General features: G+C 50.2%; 15 non-coding genes and 1 pseudogene across 15 annotated transcripts; all 16 read right to left on the reverse strand.

Moving 5' to 3' along the window:
• Window positions 1–490: 490 nt before the first annotated feature.
• On the reverse strand, window positions 491–653 carry LOC134899446 (U1 spliceosomal RNA). The gene has a single exon (XR_010173124.1). It is a non-coding gene; the product is annotated as a U1 spliceosomal RNA (small nuclear RNA).
• A 152-nt stretch (window positions 654–805) lies between these two features.
• On the reverse strand, window positions 806–969 carry LOC134898834 (U1 spliceosomal RNA). Its single transcript, XR_010172524.1, has one exon. It is a non-coding gene; the product is annotated as a U1 spliceosomal RNA (small nuclear RNA).
• A 671-nt stretch (window positions 970–1640) lies between these two features.
• On the reverse strand, window positions 1641–1803 carry LOC134899362 (U1 spliceosomal RNA). Its single transcript, XR_010173041.1, has one exon. It is a non-coding gene; the product is annotated as a U1 spliceosomal RNA (small nuclear RNA).
• A 152-nt stretch (window positions 1804–1955) lies between these two features.
• Window positions 1956–2119, reverse strand: LOC134899000 (U1 spliceosomal RNA). Its single transcript, XR_010172688.1, has one exon. It is a non-coding gene; the product is annotated as a U1 spliceosomal RNA (small nuclear RNA).
• A 671-nt stretch (window positions 2120–2790) lies between these two features.
• On the reverse strand, window positions 2791–2953 carry LOC134899217 (U1 spliceosomal RNA). Its single transcript, XR_010172898.1, has one exon. It is a non-coding gene; the product is annotated as a U1 spliceosomal RNA (small nuclear RNA).
• A 152-nt stretch (window positions 2954–3105) lies between these two features.
• Window positions 3106–3269, reverse strand: LOC134898878 (U1 spliceosomal RNA). The gene has a single exon (XR_010172566.1). It is a non-coding gene; the product is annotated as a U1 spliceosomal RNA (small nuclear RNA).
• Window positions 3270–3940: 671 nt separating this feature from the next.
• Window positions 3941–4103, reverse strand: LOC134899500 (U1 spliceosomal RNA). The gene has a single exon (XR_010173172.1). It is a non-coding gene; the product is annotated as a U1 spliceosomal RNA (small nuclear RNA).
• Window positions 4104–4255: 152 nt separating this feature from the next.
• LOC134899067 (U1 spliceosomal RNA) lies at window positions 4256–4419 on the reverse strand. The gene has a single exon (XR_010172753.1). It is a non-coding gene; the product is annotated as a U1 spliceosomal RNA (small nuclear RNA).
• Window positions 4420–5090: 671 nt separating this feature from the next.
• Window positions 5091–5253, reverse strand: LOC134899236 (U1 spliceosomal RNA). Its single transcript, XR_010172917.1, has one exon. It is a non-coding gene; the product is annotated as a U1 spliceosomal RNA (small nuclear RNA).
• Window positions 5254–5405: 152 nt separating this feature from the next.
• On the reverse strand, window positions 5406–5569 carry LOC134898734 (U1 spliceosomal RNA). Its single transcript, XR_010172425.1, has one exon. It is a non-coding gene; the product is annotated as a U1 spliceosomal RNA (small nuclear RNA).
• Window positions 5570–6240: 671 nt separating this feature from the next.
• LOC134899501 (U1 spliceosomal RNA) lies at window positions 6241–6403 on the reverse strand. The gene has a single exon (XR_010173173.1). It is a non-coding gene; the product is annotated as a U1 spliceosomal RNA (small nuclear RNA).
• A 152-nt stretch (window positions 6404–6555) lies between these two features.
• On the reverse strand, window positions 6556–6719 carry LOC134899068 (U1 spliceosomal RNA). Its single transcript, XR_010172754.1, has one exon. It is a non-coding gene; the product is annotated as a U1 spliceosomal RNA (small nuclear RNA).
• Window positions 6720–7390: 671 nt separating this feature from the next.
• On the reverse strand, window positions 7391–7553 carry LOC134899456 (U1 spliceosomal RNA). Its single transcript, XR_010173134.1, has one exon. It is a non-coding gene; the product is annotated as a U1 spliceosomal RNA (small nuclear RNA).
• A 152-nt stretch (window positions 7554–7705) lies between these two features.
• LOC134898735 (U1 spliceosomal RNA) lies at window positions 7706–7869 on the reverse strand. The gene has a single exon (XR_010172426.1). It is a non-coding gene; the product is annotated as a U1 spliceosomal RNA (small nuclear RNA).
• A 693-nt stretch (window positions 7870–8562) lies between these two features.
• LOC134899559 (U1 spliceosomal RNA) lies at window positions 8563–8704 on the reverse strand (annotated as a pseudogene).
• Window positions 8705–8856: 152 nt separating this feature from the next.
• LOC134898789 (U1 spliceosomal RNA) lies at window positions 8857–9020 on the reverse strand. Its single transcript, XR_010172479.1, has one exon. It is a non-coding gene; the product is annotated as a U1 spliceosomal RNA (small nuclear RNA).
• Between the last annotated feature and the right edge of the window lie 300 nt (window positions 9021–9320).

The following is a 9320-nucleotide window of genomic DNA, read 5'->3' on the forward strand; positions in this document are numbered from 1 at the left end:
CCAAATGCAACAACTAGTGCAAGCATTCCTGGGGGAAGGCCTGCAGCAGATGGATTTGCATATGGTTGTGTCATCCAAGTAGTGGGTCAAAGTTGGCTTCAACCCTCGTCTGCATATGAAAAGAGAAAAGGGGCGTGCAGGGCATGGCGGCCTTTTGCGGCGCTTGGATGACCCCTAGTTCACATTAAACACCCCCACCCTCCTTCGGTGTGGGGCTCATGTTGGCAATGCCCCAGCCCCTGAAGCATTCAAGCTGATTTCTTGCAGCAGCTTGGCACTGTAACAGCTCCAGAGCTGCTCTGTAAGGCAAGTAAAAGGGTGTGGGCCCTGCAGCACTACCTGTAGTTCGCATTGTGCGTTGGAAGGCACAAAGTAAGCAGACAGGAGGAGAAGTCAGGATAGTGCACAAGGGTATAGAAGGGAGGGGCTCAAAAAAAAAGAAGTGGAAACAGACAGCAAACTAGGCTGGAGAGAGACCTGAGACAAAGAGATCTGAATTATATGAAAGCCGACCAGTGGAAACACAAATTATGCAGTCAAGTGTCCCACATTTGGGGAAATCGCAGTAGCAGCACACCCAGAGTGCAATGGGTGAGCCTTGCCCTGGGAGAAGCACCTTCCTGATCATAGTATCTCACCTGGCAGGTAAGTAGGAGTTGGGCTAGAGCTGGGGAGGGTCGCTGCTCGGGCACCCCCCTGTCAAGTGAAGGAGATCCAACTGAGGCAGCACAAGGGAACTCTCGAAAGAAGAACAAGGCTAGAGGAAGATCTGAGACAAAGAAATCTGACTTTTACCAGAGCTGACCAGAGGAAAGCACAAACACAGTCCCCCACTACCACAAATAATGCAGTCGAGTTTCCCACATTTGGGGAAATCACAGGGGTCAGCATACCCAGAATGCAATGAATGAACCTCACCCTGGGAGAAGAATCTTCATGACCATGGTATCTCCTATGCAAAATAAGTATGATTTGGGATAGGGCTGGGGAGGGCCGCTGCTCAGGCATATCTCTGTCAAGTAAAGGAGATTCAACTGAGGCAGCACAAGGGAACTCTCATCTGGGGACAACAACTGCTGGGAGAACACATATTTTCAGATGAACATGGGAGGGCAGAAGGCTGCCTAATACTAAAGCACCCCCAAACAACAAACCAAATGCAACAACTAGTACAAGCATTCCTGGGGGAAGGTTTGCAGAAGACGCATTTGCATACAGTGATGTCATCCAAGCAGTGGGACAAAGTTGGCTGGAACCCTCATCTGCATATGAAAAGAGAAAAGGGGTATGCAGGGCATGGCGGCCTTTTGCGGCGCTTGGATGACCCTTAGTTCGCATTAAATACCCCCACCCTCCTTTGTTGTGGGGCTCATGTTGGCAATGCCCCTGCCCCTGAAGCATTCAAGCTGATTTCTTGCAGCAGCTTGGCACTGTAACAGCTCCAGAGCTGCTCTGTAAGGCAAGTAAAAGGGTGTGGGCCCTGCAGCACTACCTGTAGTTCGCATTGTGTGTTGGAAGGCACAAAGTAAGCAGACGGGAGAAGTCAGGATAGTGCGCAAGGGCATAGAAGGGAGCGGCTCAAGAAAAGAGAAGTGGAAACAGACAGCAAACTAGGCTGGAGAGAAACCTGAGAAAAAGAGATCTGAATTATACGAGAGCCGACCAGGGGAAACACAAATTATGCAGTCAAGTGTCCCACATTTGGGGAAATCGCAGGAGCAGCACACCCAGAGTGCAATGGGTGAGCCTTGCCCTGGGAGAAGCACATTCATGATCATAGTATCTCACCTGGCAGGTAAGTAGGAGTTGGGCTAGAGCTGGGGAGGGTCGCTGCTCAAGCACCCCCCTGTCAAGTGAAGGAGATCCAACTGAGGCAGCACAAAGGAACTCTCGAAAGAAGAATAAGGCTAGAGGAAGAAATGAGACAAAGAAATCTGACTTTTACCAGAGCTGACCAGAGGAAAGCACAAACACAGTTCCCCACTACCACAAATAATGCAGTCAAGTTTCCCACATTTGGGGAAATCACAGGGGTCAGCATACCTAGAATGCAATGAATGAACCTCACCCTGGGAGAACAATCTTCATGACCATGGTATCTCCTATGCAAAATAAGTATGATTTGGGATAGGGCTGGGGAGGGCCGCTGCTCAGGCACATCTCTGTCAAGTAAAGGAGATTCAACTGAGGCAGCACAAGGGAACTCTCATCTGGGGACAACAACTGCAGGGAGAACACATATTTTCAGATGAACATGGGAGGGCAGAAGGCTGCCTAATACTGAAGCACCCCCAAACAACAAACCAAATGCAACAACTAGTGCAAGCATTCCTGGGGGAAGGCCTGCAGCAGATTGATTTGCATATGGTTATGTCATCCAAGCAGTGGGTCAAAGTTGGCTTCAACCCTCGTCTGCATATGAAAAGAGAAAAGGGGCGTGCAGGGCATGGCGGCCTTTTGCGGCGCTTGGATGACCCCTAGTTCGTATTAAACACCTCCACCCTCCTTCGGTGTGGGGCTCATGTTGGCTATGCCCCAGCCCCTTAAGCATTCAAGCTGATTTCTTGCAGCAGCTGGGCACTGTAACAGCTCCAGAGCTGCTTTGTAAGGCAAGTAAAAGGGTGTGGGCCCTGCAGGACTACCTGTAGTTTGCATTGTGCATTGGAAGGCACAAAGTAAGCAGACGGGAGAAGTCAGGATAGTGCGCAAGGGCATAGAAGGGAGCGGCTCAAGAAAAGAGAAGTGGAAACAGACAGCAAACTAGGCTGGTGAGAGACCTGAGACAAAGAGATCTGAATTATACGAGAGCCGACCAAGGGAAACAAAAATTATGCAGTCAAGTTTCCCACATTTGGGTAAATCGCAGGAGCAGCACACCCAGAGTGCAATGGGTGAGCCTTGCCCTGGGAGAAGCACCTTCATGATCATAGTATCTCACCTGGCAGGTAAGTAGGAGTTGGGCTAGTGCTGGGGAGGGTCGCTGCTCGGGCACCCCCCTGTCAAGTGAAGGAGATCCAACTGAGGCAGCGCAAGGGAACGCTCGAAAGAAGAACAAGGCTAGAGGAAGATCTGAGACAAAGAAATCTGACTTTTACCAGAGCTGACCAGAGGAAAGCACAAACACAGTCCCCCACTACCACAAATAATGCAGTCGAGTTTCCCACATTTGGGGAAATCACAGGGGTCAGCATACATAGAATGCAATGAATGAACCTCACCCTGGGAGAACAATCTTCATGACCATGGTATCTCCTATGCAAAATAAGTATGATTTGGGATAGGGCTGGGGAGGGCCGCTGCTCAGGCACATCTCTGTCAAGTAAAGGAGATTCAACTGAGGCAGCACAAGGGAACTCTCATCTGGGGACAACAACTGCAGGGAGAACACATATTTTCAGATGAACATGGGAGGGCAGAAGGCTGCCTAATACTGAAGCACCCCCAAACAACAAACCAAATGCAACAACTAGTACAAGCATTCCTGGGGGAAGGCCTGCAGCAGATGGATTTGCATATGGTGATGTCATCCAAGCAGTGGGTCAAAGTTGGCTTCAACCCTCGTCTGCATATGAAAAGAGAAAAGGGGTGTGCAGGGCATGGCGGCCTTTTGCGGCGCTTGGATGACCCCTAGTTCGCATTAAACACCTCCACCCTCCTTCGGTGTGGGGCTCATGAGTGCTATGCCCCAGCCCCTTAAGCATTCAAGCTGATTTCTTGCAGCAGCTGGGCACTGTAACAGCTCCAGAGCTCCTCTGTAAGGCAAGTAAAAGGGTGTGGGCCCTGCAGCACTACCTGTAGTTCGCATTGTGCGTTGGAATGCACAAAGTAAGCAGACGGGAAAAGTCAGGATAGTGCGCAAGGGCATAGAAGGGAGCGGCTCAAGAAAAGAGAAGTGGAAACAGACAGCAAACTAGGCTGGAGAGAGACCTGAGACAAAGAGATCTGAATTATACGAGAGCCGACCAGGGGAAACACAAATTATGCAGTCAAGTGTCCCACATTTGGGGAAATCGCAGGAGCAACACACCCAGAGTGCAATGGGTAAGCCTTGCCCTGGGAGAAGCACCTTCATGATCATAGTATCTCACTTGGCAGGTAAGTAGGAGTTGGGCTAGAGCTGGGGAGGGTCGCTGCTCGGGCACCCCCCTGTCAAGTGAAGGAGATCCAACTGAGACAGCACAAGAGAACTCTCAAAAGAAGAACAAGGCTAGAGGAAGATCTGAGGCAAAGAAATCTGACTTTTACCAGAGCTGACCAGAGAAAAGCACAAACACAGTCCCCCACTACCACAAATAATGCAGTCGAGTTTCCCACATTTGGGGAAATCACAGGGGTCAGCATACCCAGAATGCAATGAATGAACCTCACCCTGGGAGAACAATCTTCATGACCATGGTATCTATTATGCAAAATAAGTATGATTTGGGATAGGGCTGGGGAGGGCCGCTGCTCAGGCATATCTCTGTCAAGTAAAGGAGATTCAACTGAGGCAGCACAAGGGAACTCTCATCTGGGGACAACAACTGCAGGGAGAACACATATTTTCAGATGAACATGGGAGGGCAGAAGGCTGCCTAATACTGAAGCACCCCCAAACAACAAACCAAATGCAACAACTAGTGCAAGCATTCCTGGGGGAGGGCCTGCAGCAGATGGATTTGCATATGGTGATGTCATCCAAGCAGTGGGTCAAAGTTGGCTTCAACCCTCGTCTGCATATGAAAAGAGAAAAGGGGCGTGCAGGGCATGGCGGCCTTTTGCGGCGCTTGGATGACCCCTAGTTCGCATTAAACACCTCCACCCTCCTTCGGTGTGGGGCTCATGTTGGCTATGCCCCAGCCCCTTAAGCATTCAAGCTGATTTCTTGCAGCAGCTGGGCACTGTAACAGCTCCAGAGCTGCTTTGTAAGGCAAGTAAAAGGGTGTGGGCCCTGCAGCACTACCTGTAGTTTGCATTGTGCATTGGAAGGCACAAAGTAAGCAGACGGGAGACGTCAGGATAGTGCGCAAGGGCATAGAAGGGAGCGGCTCAAGAAAAGAGAAGTGAAAACAGACAGCAAACTAGGCTGGAGAGAGACCTGAGACAAAGAGATCTGAATTATACGAGAGCCGACCAAGGGAAACAAAAATTATGCAGTCAAGTTTCCCACATTTGGGGAAATCGCAGGAGCAGCACACCCAGAGTGCAATGGGTGAGCTTTGCCCTGGGAGAAGCACCTTCATGATCATAGTATCTCACCTGGCAGGTAAGTAGGAGTTGGGCTAGAGCTGGGGAGGGTCACTGCTCGGGCACCCCCCTGTCAAGTGAAGGAGATCCAACTGAGGCAGCGCAAGGGAACTCTCGAAAGAAGAACAAGGCTAGAGGAAGATCTGAGACAAAGAAATCTGACTTTTACCAGAGCTGACCAGAGGAAAGCACAAACACAGTCCCCCACTACCACAAATAATGCAGTCGAGTTTCCCACATTTGGGGAAATCACAGGGGTCAGCATACCCAGAATGCAATGAATGAACCTCACCCTGGGAGAACAATCTTCATGACCATGGTATCTCCTATGCAAAATAAGTATGATTTGGGATAGGGCTGGGGAGGGCCGCTGCTCAGGCACATCTCTGTCAAGTAAAGGAGATTCAACTGAGGCAGCACAAGGGAACTCTCATCTGGGGACAACAACTGCAGGGAGAACACATATTTTCAGATGAACATGGGAGGGCAGAAGGCTGCCTAATACTGAAGCACCCCCAAACAACAAACCAAATGCAACAACTAGTGCAAGCATTCCTGGGGGAAGGCCTGCAGCAGATGGATTTGCATATGGTTCTGTCATCCAAGCAGTGGGTCAAAGTTGGCTTCAACCCTCGTCTGCATATGAAAAGAGAAAAGGGGCGTGCAGGGCATGGCGGCCTTTTGCGGCGCTTGGATGACCCCTAGTTCGCATTAAACACCTCCACCCTCCTTCGGTGTGGGGCTCATGTTGGCTATGCCCCAGCCCCTTAAGCATTCAAGCTGATTTCTTGCAGCAGCTGGGCACTGTAACAGCTCCAGAGCTGCTCTGTAAGGCAAGTAAAAGGGTGTGGGCCCTGCAGCACTACCTGTAGTTCGCATTGTGCGTTGGAATGCACAAAGTAAGCAGACGGGAGAAGTCAGGATAGTGCGCAAGGGCATAGAAGGGAGCGGCTCAAGAAAAGAGAAGTGGAAACAGACAGCAAACTAGGCTGGAGAGAGACCTGAGACAAAGAGATCTGAATTATACGAGAGCCGACCAGGGGAAACACAAATTATGCAGTCAAGTGTCCCACATTTGGGGAAATCGCAGGAGCAACACACCCAGAGTGCAATGGGTAAGCCTTGCCCTGGGAGAAGCACCTTCATGATCATAGTATCTCACTTGGCAGGTAAGTAGGAGTTGGGCTAGAGCTGGGGAGGGTCGCTGCTCGGGCACCCCCCTGTCAAGTGAAGGAGATCCAACTGAGACAGCACAAGAGAACTCTCAAAAGAAGAACAAGGCTAGAGGAAGATCTGAGGCAAAGAAATCTGACTTTTACCAGAGCTGACCAGAGAAAAGCACAAACACAGTCCCCCACTACCACAAATAATGCAGTCGAGTTTCCCACATTTGGGGAAATCACAGGGGTCAGCATACCCAGAATGCAATGAATGAACCTCACCCTGGGAGAACAATCTTCATGACCATGGTATCTATTATGCAAAATAAGTATGATTTGGGATAGGGCTGGGGAGGGCCGCTGCTCAGGCACATCTCTGTCAAGTAAAGGAGATTCAACTGAGGCAGCACAAGGGAACTCTCATCTGGGGACAACAACTGCAGGGAGAACACATATTTTCAGATGAACATGGGAGGGCAGAAGGCTGCGTAATACTGAAGCACCCCCAAACAACAAACCAAATGCAACAACTAGTGCAAGCATTCCTGGGGGAAGGTCTGCAGAAGACGCATTTGCATACAGTGATGTCATCCAAGCAGTGGGCCAAAGTTGGCTGGAACCCTCATCTGCATATGAAAAGAGAAAAGGGGTATGCAGGGCATGGCGGCCTTTTGCGGCGCTTGGATGACCCTTAGTTCGCATTTAACACCCCCACCCTCCTTCGGTGTGGGGCTCATGTTGGCTATGCCCCAGCCCCTTAAGCATTCAAGCTGATTTCTTGCAGCAGCTGGGCACTGTAACAGCTCCAGAGCTGCTTTGTAAGGCAAGTAAAAGGGTGTGGGCCCTGCAGCACTACCTGTAGTTTGCATTGTGCATTGGAAGGCACAAAGTAAGCAGACGGGAAAAGTCAGGATAATGCGCAAGGGCATAGAAGGGAGCGGCTCAAGAAAAGAGAAGTGGAAACAGACAGCAAACTAGGCTGGAGAGAGACCTGAGACAAAGAGATCTGAATTATACAAGAGTCGACCAAGGGAAACAAAAATTATGCAGTCATGTTTCCCACATTTGGGGAAATCGCAGGAGCAGCACACCCAGAGTGCAATGGGTGAGCCTTGCCCTGGGAGAAGCACCTTCATGATCATAGTATCTCACCTGGCATGTAAGTAGGAGTTGGGCTAGAGCTGGGGAGGGTCGCTGCTCGGGCACCCCCATGTCAAGTGAAGGAGATCCAACTGAGGCAGCGCAAGGGAACTCTCGAAAGAAGAACAAGGCTAGAGGAAGATCTGAGACAAAGAAATCTGACTTTTACCAGAGCTGACCAGAGGAAAGCACAAACACAGTCCCCCACTACCACAAATAATGCAGTCGAGTTTCCCACATTTGGGGAAATCACAGGGGTCAGCATACCCAGAATGCAATGAATGAACCTCACCCTGGGAGAACAATCTTCATGACCATGGTATCTCCTATGCAAAATAAGTATGATTTGGGATAGGGCTGGGGAGGGCCGCTGCTCAGGAACATCTCTGTCAAGTAAAGGAGATTCAACTGAGGCAGCACAAGGGAACTCTCATCTGGGGACAACAACTGCAGGGAGAACACATATTTTCAGATGAACATGGGAGGGCAGAAGGCTGCCTAATACTGAAGCACCCCCAAACAACAAACCAAATGCAACAACTAGTACAAGCATTCCTGGGGGAAGGCCTGCAGCAGATGGATTTGCATATGGTGATGTCATCCAAGCAGTGGGTCAAAGTTGGCTTCAACCCTCGTCTGCATATGAAAAGAGAAAAGGGGTGTGCAGGGCATGGCGGCCTTTTGCGGCGCTTGGATGACCCCTAGTTCGCATTAAACACCTCCACCCTCCTTCGGTGTGGGGCTCATGAGTGCTATGCCCCAGCCCCTTAAGCATTCAAGCTGATTTCTTGCAGCAGCTTGGGCACTGTAACAGCTCCAGAGCTCCTCTGTAAGGCAAGTAAAAGGGTGTGGGCCCTGCAGCACTACCTGTAGTTCGCATTGTGCGTTGGAATGCACAAAGTAAGCAGACGGGAAAAGTCAGGATAGTGCGCAAGGGCATAGAAGGGAGCGGCTCAAGAAAAGAGAAGTGGAAACAGAGAGCAAACTAGGCTGGAGAGAGACCTGAGACAAAGAGATCTGAATTATCTCAGAGCCGACCAGGGGAAACACAAATTATGCAGTCAAGTGTCCCACATTTGGGGAAATCGCAGGAGCAACACACCCAGAGTGCAATGGGTAAGCCTTGCCCTGGGAGAAGCACCTTCATGATCATAGTATCTCACTTGGCAGGTAAGTAGGAGTTGGGCTAGAGCTGGGGAGGGTCGCTGCTCGGGCACCCCCCTGTCAAGTGAAGGAGATCCAACTGAGACAGCACAAGAGAACTCTCAAAAGAAGAACAAGGCTAGAGGAAGATCTGAGGCAAAGAAATCTGACTTTTACCAGAGCTGACCAGAGAAAAGCACAAACACAGTCCCCCACTACCACAAATAATGCAGTCGAGTTTCCCACATTTGGGGAAATCACAGGGGTCAGCATACCCAGAATGCAATGAATGAACCTCACCCTGGGAGAACAATCTTCATGACCATGGTATCTCCTATGCAAAATAAGTATGATTTGGGATAGGGCTGGGGAGGGCCGCTGCTCAGGCACATCTCTGTCAAGTAAAGGAGATTCAACTGAGGCAGCACAAGGGAACTCTCATCTGGGGACAACAACTGCAGGGAGAACACATATTTTCAGATGAACATGGGAGGGCAGAAGGCTGCCTAATACTGAAGCACCCCCAAACAACAAACCAAATGCAACAACTAGTACAAGCATTCCTGGGGGAAGGCCTGCAGCAGATGGATTTGCATATGGTGATGTCATCCAAGCAGTGGGCCAAAGTTGGCTGGAACCCTCATCTGCACA

The sequence above is a fragment of the Pseudophryne corroboree genome, chromosome 3 (assembly GCF_028390025.1).
Source record: "Pseudophryne corroboree isolate aPseCor3 chromosome 3, aPseCor3.hap2, whole genome shotgun sequence".
Classification (NCBI taxonomy): domain Eukaryota; kingdom Metazoa; phylum Chordata; class Amphibia; order Anura; family Myobatrachidae; genus Pseudophryne; species Pseudophryne corroboree.